A 12,357-nucleotide genomic window follows, 5' to 3' on the forward strand; every position below is an offset into this window, starting at 1 on the left:
TCTTATGCTGATAATGTAGAAATGTCGTTAATCTGTCACTAGAACCATAAGAACACAATTAAAAACCCGTGTAACTTCAACTAGAGCCTCTGGAAATAAGTCGAGGTGCCGCGCAGAAGTGTTTCAGAATACGAGATCAACTTGCATGCGTGCGAGTTCGTGAGGATAAGCACCACGCACTTACTGCACGCTACCAGTCACTGGCCCATTCACGCTTCCTCCCTCGCGTAACGCACAGCCGCACCAAACACAGACAGACCCCAACTAACCCCGTGTGTCTCCTCGATCGTACAGCACAACTGGAAACGTGCCAACTAGGCCAAAAGTCACGCGCATCCTTCCTGCTCCACCAACATTAAGGTCCCCCACTCCACACACCGGACTTGCCTTCTTCCTCCTTCGTCTTCCTTCCCTCCTTCGCTCTCAAATGGGCTTTGCTAAAGGATACGTAAAAAAAAAAAATACCCTTGGGAAATCATGTGATGCTACGTAAGGTGTGTGGAAGGTGTGTGTCGCGTGCTCTGGGTGAAAACAGTACCGAGTTGCTTAATAGTGATGGTTATTTCACGCGCAGCACGAGCATCACGCCACCTGCACTCACCTCCCAGCGAAGGCCACGCCAGGACTCAACATCTGGCGCCCTCTGACCACCTGTTTTTTCCTTACTTTATTGATAACAAGAGGTTTACTGCACGTGCTGGAAACTTAAGCTCATAGGAACTCGTGTCTCAGCAGCTATTGGTTGGCACATCCTGGCAGCCCGAGGAACGATAACTAAGAATATTTTTACTCCGTGCGTTTCTCAGTTGAATCTTCCATCTTCGTAACTGACTCTCGGGTATTAAGGATTGGAATAGACATGATAAATCAGTGACAATATGGCTAAATGGATGAATATATGAAGGTACTTTGATAATAAAGACTAATGTAAATCTTGAAGCTCGCAAACTTTCCTTCTGCAATGTGTACTGTGAGTGATGTTAGAAAACGGGCGATCCTCTCATCAATACAAGCAACCGTAAACTTCTCTATTTGTACACCTCGATTTTTTCCAGACCCAGGTATGACTAGCACCACACTCCCTGTGCGTTGCCTGTCCACCTGAGCAAACTGTGAGGCTAACAGGTACAAACAAGTGCGTTCAGGTAAATGGAATGAAGATAATAAAGTTTTATTTATTTGTTTATTTATTTATTTATTTATTTATCTTTTTTTTTTTTTTATCAAGAGGTGGATGAATAAACGAGATTTTTCCTCGTTTCACTTCAGGTGTAAATCAATTTCTCCTCAGGTATTTTAAAGGGAAACACTTCGAGATTCCGTGAAACTGAAAACAGGAAATTTCTGCTGACAATTAAATCTCTAAAATATCGCAATTTTGTGATTCCTCTCCGTTTTCCTTCCAGTCTCCCTCTCTCACTCATTAGCCAAGGCCACGCGTGTTCACTGGCAAGGCCGCGAAGTCAGTAGCCACAGCCTTCAGCACTCCCAGGCCGGGCATCACCTCCCTCCTCACGCCCCACCTGGAATTCTCTGAGGGCGTGTGTGGGATGGCCAAAGAGGGGACAGAGGAACCGTAGTCACTGGGATCATCATGAAACATTTCTCCGCAGCATTCCCACTACATTTCAAAGGCTGTATTGGAAATTGCAGTTTTTAAAGATGTTTTTACGGTTATAGTGGTAAGTTAACAAGATTTTTACACTATTAGCAGAAGGAGCACTCTTGAGAACCCGGGTAATCACCTCTGCGGCTTTTGGAATTAGTAATGGTGAGAGAGCAGACCGCTTCAGAATATGGACCATAATGATAAACTGTTCAACATCCCACTCATTTCCTCTGTGTTTATCTCTTTATTTGAATCTGAGGTCGTGGAACTGACGATCTTGGCAAATGATGGATGGAACTGAGGTCAAAAGGTTGCATGACTTTTGTCCCTCGCTGTACGAAGCATCACATTTATTTCCTTTGGTTGAAACGCAGATTATTTTGATAGTAAAGGGTAAAGGAACTCAGAGAAAGAAAACAAGAGAACATAAAGGAAAAACAAGGGGAAAAGAAGCGAATACGAAACAACACAAGAAAAAAAAAAGGAACACGAAGAAGCAAAAAAAAAGAAACAAGGGAACATAAAGAAACACAAAGGAGCACAAAGGAACACAAGAGGAAAAAAAGGAACAACAAAGAATACAAAGAAAAAATAAAGGAAATACAATAAATAAGAAAAAAAACACGAAAAAGACAAGGGAACACGAGATGAAAGCCAAGGAAATAAAAAAAGATTACACCAAAAAAAAAACAAGAAAAAAAAAATAAGGAAGTAAAGGAAGAAAAATTAGAAGACAAAGAAACACAAGTGAACACGAGTAACACACACGAACACACAAGTCAACACAAAGAAACACAGCGGAGGAACAAGCTCTGGACTTATCGACCCTTACGAGTCCTGATTTGCGACAAGCCATCACCAAGGTCACTGTCTCGCCACCCCTACCACGCCACAATGCTCCGCCTCACGCGCCACTCATCTACCCAACACGGAAGACCGGAAGGACACGCAGCAGCTGAGTGCCAAGAAGCGCCAAGAAGTACCAGAAAAAAGTAAGTGCCTGGGGGTGCCAAAGATTCCACGTGTCAGCTTCCTACTCACTGACCCACTGCATCTCAAGGTAGTGAGTCATGCGCGTCTGTTTCAGCGTGAGTCATGAGTACCTGATGCGCCTTTGGCCTGAGTCGTCAGAGAGTCACCTGTACAGCTTCGTCGTGTGAAGTGATAGGGTGTCTTGCCAAATGTATGATGTGATATTCTGACTCAGTGATTATACAAGGGGGAGTGTGGAATGTTTCGCTCGTGTCTTGTATTGTGAGAAAGGAAATAACGAGTTCAAGGTTGATAAGGTTGGATTTCATAAAGAGATAAGAAGAAATTGTTTCTCAAGTGGAACATACTCGGTAATCAGGATGTTGACCCTGGTGATGATGATGAAAATAGGCATGTTTTATAAAGGAAGTGCCACGTGTAGGCCTGGTGGCTTCTTGCAGCTTTCCTTATTTTCTTATGTTCTTATTAGTCAGTTTGGAGTTAACAGCTATCCCAATAACTTGAGCTTTCACCCCAGACAGAAAAATACGAAAAGAAACCACTGTCACGGAAAAGTGAGTCTGCGAAAACACCAAATGCCAGGAAGGAGAGGAGAGCATCGATCAACGGTGAGGGGGGACGAGGGCCAGCATTCTGAATCAATCTGCTCTTCCACTACGAGTGTTTTCAAAGGCCACATAGATGATTACCTAGGTTCTCAGGACTATTACTGCTAAGAATCTAGAGAAATCTTGTTAATTTGTCACTAGAACAGTATAAATACCCTTAAAAATCCATATTACTTCAACTAGAGCCTATTGAAAGTAGTGGAGGCGGGGCGCAGAAGTGTTTCAGAAAACGGTTCCTGAACAGATGCCGGTCATAAAAAGCGGACGAGTGAAGGAGGCCAGAGCTGAAAGTCGCGTCCTGGTCACCTTAATAAACCAACCTGCGTGTATGTAGTGTAGGTCGCGGGTCCTGCAGGTCATGCACGTAGGTCTCCCACTTGTCACACCAGCGGGCCGTGAAGGCTGACACACACACCTAAACACACACACACATACACACACGCATAGGGACCTGCACGGGCGTCACGAAGGTCACGAGTTAGTGCTACCGTGACTAAACTGACCTAAAATAATAGATTCCGCCTTGTGACACTTTCCCTCACCGCTATCAAAAGTTAAACGAGCGGCCGGCCTGCAACGCGAGGAAAAGTATAAATCTCTGCTTGGATGCACTCACAGGCAACTTACAGCATTCCCCGTGGCCACTCGAGCCTCAATAATCTGACGGAATCAAGTGTTACAGCAAAGCAGGAACAAGTACGGAAAACAAGAGAAAAAAAATATGAAGTTTCTCTCTTTATATATCAAATTAATGGGCTTTTTGTTATTTCCGTCAGGTGGAGAAGGAGGAGAAGGAGAAAAAGAAATGTCTCTCCTATTACTCATCAGTCAAGCTTCCACACGTGTCCTAATTATGATGGCAGTTGTGGTGGTGGTGGTGGTGGTAGTGGTGGTGGTGGTGGTGACTGCGAAGGCAACCAAGTGAGAAAGTTGTCATTATCATCACCCACAAGAAAAAAAAACACTTTTTTTTTTCTTCTCCATTTCTTTCCTTTTTCCTTCTCTTAAATCCACTTCTCCTCCTCTTCCTCTTCTTCCTCTTCCTTCTTCTTTCTCTTTCTTGTTTTTGTTTGTCCAGTTTTTGTTCATCTCCTTCCTGCTCACGTCTCTTCCTTCTTCCTCATCCTGCGTTTCTTACTTATTATTCAACTGTCTTTAGATTAACTTTCACTTGCACCTTGCTACTTCCCATCACTAATCTTCCTGCTTGTGGCCCTTCCCTCAGTCTCTCTCTCTCTCTCTCTCTCTCTCTCTCTCTCTCTCTCTCTCTCTCTCTCTCTCTCTCTCTGCTACTAATTTCCTTCTACATTTTCACATTACAATAGTCTTCCATTCTACGAACAAAATCTACAACCGTTTTCTATTCTCACGACTCACCGCCTTTCCCTTTCCACTACCACCACCAGCACTACTACTACTACTACTACTATTACCCCTACTGCAGGCTTCAAGGGACGTGTAGCGGACTCCTGACGGTGCCTTCGCGTCCCCTTAAGAGAACCGTGACGCGAGGACGTGAACTGAGAGAGACCTGGGGAGGCTGGACCGCTAAACAAATATGCGCATGTTGTACTGCTAATGTAATGCCTCAAGTGGCCGCTAGGGGATTGGGAGCGTGTATCTTTGTACCTTTTCTTACCTAAGGAGGTGTTTTTGCGCTTTGTTTATGTGCGTGAAGGCTGGGAAGTGATTTTTTTTTTGTTTTCTTGTTAGTTTGGGTTTTGTTTGTGATCGTAAGGGTTTAGAAGCTATTATCTTTACCTTTTTGCTTATTCAGGGAAGTCAGTTTGGGTTTGGTTTGTGTGGGTGTCGAGTGGGTGTCGAGAAGCTATCATTTGTATCTTTTCTTATTAAAGGACATTAGTTTGGGGACTTGTTTGTCTTAGTGGTAGTCAAAAATTATTACTTCCATCTTTTCTTATTAAACTAGTCTTTGTTTGTGCTTGCTGGATTCGATAACTTACTATTTTTACTTTTCTTTCATTAATCTTCTCACTGGTAATCAATCTTTTGTTGCTTTATAAGGTAAAGTCTCTGTGAGCACCAAAAACTTATTACATTCACACCTTATCCTCTTAGTCCTATTGATACAACTGGCTGATTAGAACTGGGTGCATTACTGTGGCGAGAGAATGATGTGTCCTTGCTTCGCGTGTATTTGGGAGTGTTGTACGTGAGGGAAAATTAAATAAAATGTACAAATGCCACTCCTGTTGTGATGGCAAGGCAGGTTAACTATTTGTATGCTGTGGTGAGTCAATTAGTGAATGATCTGATACGTAAGGGTGAGTGTTTCTGAAAGTCGAACGTGAGGTTAGAAATTAAATGTCTAAATTTTATTCCTATAGTGATTGCAAGGAATGTTAACAAGTGTGGTGTGTTGTGGTGTGTGTGGTAAGGATGTTGATAAATGATAAAAAATAAATAAATAAAAATAAAAATAAATGTGTATCACGTGGTAAGAAGATTAAGTTCATGTATCTAAGTTTAAGTTCACCTTTGTACTTAAATGTGAGGATGACAATGAAAATGTTTGTGTTATTGTAGTGTGTTGTCATACAGATATACTAAAATCATGCTGCGTGTGGTGAGATAGTCATTTAATGCTCAGGTATATAGAAGTCTGTTTTTTACAAGACAATTGAACGTGAGACAAGAACAAAAAAAATAAATCTTTAAATGTCATTCTTGTGATTCGTAAGGATGATAAAAATAAAAACGTAAGATGATAAACACGAGCTTGAAAAAAAAAGAAAATATTTCATTCGTGTGAATAGATAAGGAAAAAGATAAACGACAATTTAAAATAAGATCACATTAACCTGGACATAAAAAAATAAATAAATAAAATAAAATAAAATCTATTCCACTTGATAAAAGAAATAAAAGAAAAAAAAAATCCGTGAGATTTAAGTAAAAGCCAAGATTACTTCAATGGCCTCCTTTGTACCTCTTCAGGAAATGTTTTTGAAAAGAAAACATTCACTAAATTATAGAGGAAACTGGAGAGTATAATAGAAATGGTGGTGGTGGTGGTGGTGGTGGTGGTGGTGGTGGATATTGTAGTGGCGCTCTCTCTCTCTCTCTCTCTCTCTCTCTCTCTCTCTCTCTCTCTCTCTCTCTCTCTGTATTACATAAAATCGTGTCAGTTAAGCGTACGAAACACACTGCAAACCTAAACTGTATTTTGGACAGCTATTACGTATCTTCGCCACATTCTCCGTTTTCTTTACTTTCCATTATACGATCCGTTTTCTGTAACACCTGGTCATTTTTTGTACATTCTCTCTCTCTCTCTCTCTCTCTCTCTCTCTCTCTCTCTCTCTCTCTCTCTCTCTCTCTCTCTCTGCTATTTTTCTTTTTCTTTTCTTTCTTTTTTTCTTTTTTTCTGGTGAATTCTTTTTCAGAAGTTAAATTTTCGATTTGCTAAGCCTCGTTTCCTTTTTTTTCTGCATCATGATTCTTTTGTTCTTTCTCTCTCTCTCTCTCTCTCTCTCTCTCTCTCTCTCTCTCTCTCTCTCTCTCTCTCTCTCTCTCTCTCTCCCTCTTAAAGTTTTTTTTGTCAGTCAGCGTTACTCTGCAGTTTGGCCCAAAAATTCTAATATTTCGTACAAGTAAAAGGCAAGAATGAATCCAGGACTAATAAAAACACTATGTAGAGATTTTTTGTTCATAATTCTTCGTCTCGATTTATTTTCTAATTTCAAACTCTAATTTTTTTTTATATCAGTAAGTACATTATTTACATTACGTATAAAGAAAAGACAACACTGAACGCTATAGCAGAGACAGACAGACAGAGAGAGAGAGAGAGAGAGAGAGAGAGAGAGAGAGAGAGAGAGAGAGAGAGAGAGAGAGAGAGAGAGAGAGAATCAAGCACTTATTCTTCCTTTTAAACTCTTCACCTTTCTTTTCCTTATTTTTCACGTTATTATGCATTCTCAAACCTTTCTCTTTTCCTTCTTTTCATGTAATTCCAAACTTTCTTCCCTTTCCCCCTTAATTTCCCTTTCTTTTATGCACCCTCAAACCTTCTTTCCTTCTTCCAATCTCTTTTCATTTTCATTACCAGCTTTCCTTCTAATCCTCGACACTAAACAGAAAACCCAGCCCTGTAACTTTATCGCAGCTGACGTACACACCAACAGCTCCAGGAACCCACATCACTGTTTAGCATTACAGCCTAGTCTTTACCCTTACGTTAGCCGACTCATTTCAAAACACAAAACTCCCAGTCAGCGATAAGTTGCGGTGTGTGCTTGAGTAGAGGCAGAGAGGGAAGGAGAGAGAGTGAAAGGCTGTGGTTGAGGTTGCTAAGCACATGTGGCAGGAAAGTTTGTAATAGTGGAGCTGGTCAGGTTGTTTAGCAAGTGATAGAACACTGGTTTATGTGGTAACAAGAATGACTAGTGTGTGTAGCAGTAGTAGTAGTAGTAGTAGTAGTAGTAGTAGGGAGTGTGGCAGGGTTTTCTAAGGAGCAGGACGATTGGCAAGGGACGAATAATTAAGTTGGGTTTGTTAAGCTGTGTTGTGGGATACGGTAAGGCGAGGCAGAGACAGGCTTGGAATATCTCAGTCCTATCGTGTAAAGCCGCACTTAGAGTTACGTAGCAAACAAATAAATAACAATAATGAATAAGAAAACAGGTAAATTGATGAAGAAAGAAGTACGAAAGAAGAGAGAGAGAGAAAAAATAAACATCTAACAACGATTAAAAACTTAAATGAATAAAAAAAGACAAAAAAAAAATAAAGAAAATGCAACTAACCCAAGAAAATCGATACAAGAGTGAATATATTATGAACTAAGCAGCAAAAAGGCATACAAGACAGACAGAAGATAAGGCCCAGGAATGCAACAGACAATAACTTACGATACAAATTCATACCTGCCATTCAACACTATCACTACCACTCACAAAACACTCCTACACACACACACACACACACACACACACAGACACACACACCAGTCAATCCAGAAGAAAGTTTTAACCTAACCCAACTGTCTACTGACCTCAGCCTCTCTACTCTTCTTCCCTCCCTCTCCTTCTCCCTCTCCCTCTCTCTCTCTCTTCCCAAACCTAACATTTTCAGTCTGGTAAACTTTCTCTTTCCCTCACTGTCTGTCTGGCACTGACCTGCAGCACCAGAAAGGCACATGAATCGAGTCTGGGTTTTCCTTTGACATAGACACACCAAACAGACAAGGAAAAGATGCAGGGAAACTCTACTTTGATGTAGTAACTGTCTGAGAATCTAATTTCGTGTGATGGCGAAGGAGATGTGGGGGTATTTGTGGAAGGTGTAAGTAAATGCGATGATGATGTGATAGTGACAATGTGTGCCTCCTTAATGGTGAAGGAGGAAATGTAGTTCTTAGAAAGTAGAGTCTGAAGATAGTGATGTTCGTGTAGCTGATAGGAAAGGAGGTGTAGAAGATTGTTAGAAGATATAGATGATGATGTTCTTTGCCTGACTGATAGGAATGATGCTACAGAATGTTTTACAAGATATGAATACAAAAGATAATGATGTTATTTGCCTATTTGACAGAAAAGAAAAATAGTTGATTAAGGTTTTGTAAAATATAAATGTAAATATATCAATTTCGTCATTAATTTCCAAGCTTTGTCACACACACACACACACACACTCTCTCTCTCTCTCTCTCTCTCTCTCTCTCTCTCTCTCTCTCTCTCTCTCTCTCTCTCTCTCTCTCTCTCTCTCTCTCTCTCACGATTATATGAACAGGGAAGACAGGTGGATACTAATAATATACTAATAATACAGGGACTTCCTCGTGTAGGCCTACTAGCATGTTGAAACTTTCCTTACATTCTTATCTTCACAGCTTCACCCGTCATTTTCTAATTCACATATTTCTGCCAGTCAAGCACAGCACGCAGCACTAATGTTTATATACAAAGACCTCCTCAAGTCTTTCATTTCACTATACATTAATTAAAAGAAGACAGAAAACGATGATAGAATTTCATCTACTTCGCCATGAGATACAAAAGAGACTGGATGAAAAAAATAAATAAATAAATAAAACTTACGTCTACTAAATGAAAAAGAGAGTGAAGAAGGAAAAGGAAACATGACAAAACCTTGCGAACAGACATCTGACAGGTAGTGAGTCAGGTGAGGCAAGGATGACACGTAAAGCTGAGTATCATTCCTGAGTAACGGATGGAGGGATTGAGGGTTGAGTCCGTACAATGAATACAAAGGAACACAAAGGAATAACACGGTGCGGGAGCATCATCTCAGCTAAGACCGGGGGAGGAACAAGGAACAGAGGGCTAAATAACACCCAGGAATTTCCCAGACACGCCCCCTCGTTAGATAAAAGTCCTGTGTTCTTAAATTCTGTTCCCTCACCACGGCTGTTTTCAAAGGTCATTTACAAGACTACCCATATTGTGAGTCTATGAGTGCGCTTGCTTATGAAAGTGTAAATGCTTTGCTAAACTATCACTGGAATCATGAAAACACTCTCGAAAATACCACTGAAAGCACACTAAAGAACACCATTGAAAACTCTTGAAAACCCCATTGGAAACACTATTAAAAACATCCTTGAAATCTATTGAAAACATCATTGAAAACTCTTGAAAACAAACTTGAAAACGCTCTTGTAAACGCTCTTGAAAGCTCTATAGACTAAATTTCACTACATATTCAAACGTAAGAGACAAGACGAAATGTTTAGAATAAGACAAAGATGAAAATATTCCGCTACTGCCTGCCAGGTGACAAGAGGAACAGGTGTGTGATAACCCTCCTGTTACGGTTCACCTTTAAAAACCCACTGGACTGTTTCATTACCCCGAGTTTCGCGCTTCGAACGGGATTACTAAACAAGATAGACGAACATAAACCAAATCATCTTAAGGCTGCAAAATCTTTCTTTACAAGGACTTCAAACTCTATATGACTTTCCGTGTGTTGTAAGGTACGGTGGTGGTGGTGGTGGTGGGTGGTGGTGGTGGTGTATGCTCGTGAGGTAATCTGGTGCGTGTGTGTGTGTGTGTGTGTGTGTGTGTGTCATATGATCAAGGCAAAGTTCACGTAGAGCTGAGGTTGGAATAGCGTGAGAGGTTTGGGTTGGGAAGTGAGGGAGTGGTGGTGGTGGTGATGGTGGTGGTAGTGGTGTGTAGTTGCTCAACTTGTAGAATCGTAATATTTCGTAACGCTTGACTGCCTCAGGTGTGTGTGTGTGTGTGTGTGTGTGTATTGCTGTTTTTTTTCCTTATAGCATACAAGATTGAACTAATTCAACCTCGTGTGTGTGTGCGTGCGTGTGTTTGCATGTGTCCACTCGCACGCCACCGAACCTTGACTACCACTGACGTCTTTCCAAATGATAAGAACAACTTTTTTCATTCCTCTTCTTCCCTCCCCCCTCATGCCTCTCCCTCTCACTCTAGGGCGGGGCCACAAGACCTAAGGGACGCCAAAACACGTTCCCTGCTACATTCCATCAACACAGCGCCTTAGGGTCATCATCAACCCTGTCCTACCCTACCATACAAAACCACTATGTAACCCTGAGATACCTAACCTAACGAGTCTCAATCATTAGTATGGGCATTCTTAGACACCCTATACTTTCACACAGGCCTTCCAAAGTGCCTACAAAGCCCAAACTAACTCTATATCTTTCCAAGTCTAATTAAGCCTGTTCAGTGTTGCCAAGTCCGAATGAGCCCTTCTAGGTGCTCTTGTTAAAAGGCGAAAAAGGAAGAACAGAAGGAAGGAAAGGAGAAGGGAAAAGAGGGAGAGTTGTAAGGAATGAAAGGAGGAAAGGGAAGAAAGTAAGGAGGAAGGGAAGAAGGGAGGGTGGAAAAGAAGAAAAGAATTGAGGAAACAATAAATTTAGGAACAGCGGAAGGTCGGAAAAAGGGAATGTAGTAAGCAAGGAAAGAAAAATAGTAAGGCGGGGAAGAAGAAAGTGAAGGGAAGGAAAGGAGGAAAAGAATGAAACAAAAATACACTTAATTTACTGAAAAGGAAAAAGCGAAACAGGAAAGACGAGAACGAGAAATGAGAAATGTAACATGAAAGTGAAGAGGAAAAAAATAATAAAGTGAAGAAGGAAAACAAAGGGAACTGAAGGTTAAATGAAACGTTCCCAGGAAAGGCGAGGCAGGAAGGAGAAAGGAAACAGGGGAGGAAGTAAAAGGGAAGCAAAATTTAAGTTCTTCCTGATGACGAAAGAACGGGAAACACTATTTGAAATTAATACATAAAAAAAAAGGAGAGAGAGAGAGAGAGAGAGAGAGAGAGAGAGAGAGAGAGAGAGAGAGAGAGACAGAAAAGATCAAGGAAAAGTTATTGGCCGATTTTTATAACTCTCTCTCTCTCTCTCTCTCTCTCTCTCTCTCTCTCTCTCTCTCTCTCTCTCTCTCTCTCTGAACTACTAAATAACTAGATTACATGATGAAAATAGACAATAGATACTTAAATAACACAAAATAACAATAAAACAACTCTGCTTCTCTCTGACCTGCGCGGTTTCTGGATTAAGTAAAACGTGCGGCCTTGGCTGCGCACAATCGGTGAAGTCTGCGCTAAATTATGAATGTCGATGTATGGAATTCTCCCCCGACGCTTCTCAGAATTGCGCAGTGACATATGAGTAACCGAATGCGTGTTATTAGTATTCGTTCTTCTTTTTTTTATGTAAGAAAGATAAAGGCAACGAAACATTAAAAGAAAATAGAAAAGAGAGGTAAAATTACTATCCAAAATTGGTGAATTGTCTTAAAATCTCCCTCTTGAAAGGATTAAAGTCACAGGAAGCGGGGAAATACAGAGACAGGTAGGGAGTTCCAGAGTTTAGCAGTGGAAGGGAAGAAAGATCGTGAATACTGTTTGATTCTTGCATTGGCTGGTGACTTACTAGTACTAATAATGGTAATTTGACTTTGTGACTCCTGTAGCTTCTTCTGGGGATTAAAAAAAAAGGTTACGTAAGTTAAGAGCAAATTTCTAAAAGAAGCGACAGAGTGAAAAGAGTTAAGAAGTAATTGAAAGATTTTAGTGATTGTGATTCAATATAATAATAATAATAATAATAATAATAATAATAATAATAATAATAATAATAATAATAATAATAATAATAATAGTAATAAA

General features: G+C 40.6%; 1 protein-coding gene across 6 annotated transcripts in view; it reads right to left on the reverse strand.

Annotated features, from left to right (window-relative positions):
- Window positions 1–12,357, reverse strand: part of LOC135090976 (patched domain-containing protein 3-like) — a 104,611-nt gene that overhangs the window by 44,889 nt on the left and 47,365 nt on the right. The window contains exon 1 of one of the 6 annotated variants that reach the window (XM_063988226.1): window positions 185–291. The exons of the other annotated variants lie outside the window; for them this stretch is intronic. The gene's annotated coding sequence lies outside the window, so the exon portion shown is untranslated. Of the gene's footprint in view, window positions 1–184; window positions 292–12,357 lie in introns of those variants that run through there. 6 annotated transcript variants of the gene reach the window in all.

Source organism: Scylla paramamosain, chromosome 36 (genome assembly GCF_035594125.1).
Source record: "Scylla paramamosain isolate STU-SP2022 chromosome 36, ASM3559412v1, whole genome shotgun sequence".
Taxonomy (NCBI): Eukaryota; Metazoa; Arthropoda; class Malacostraca; order Decapoda; family Portunidae; genus Scylla; species Scylla paramamosain.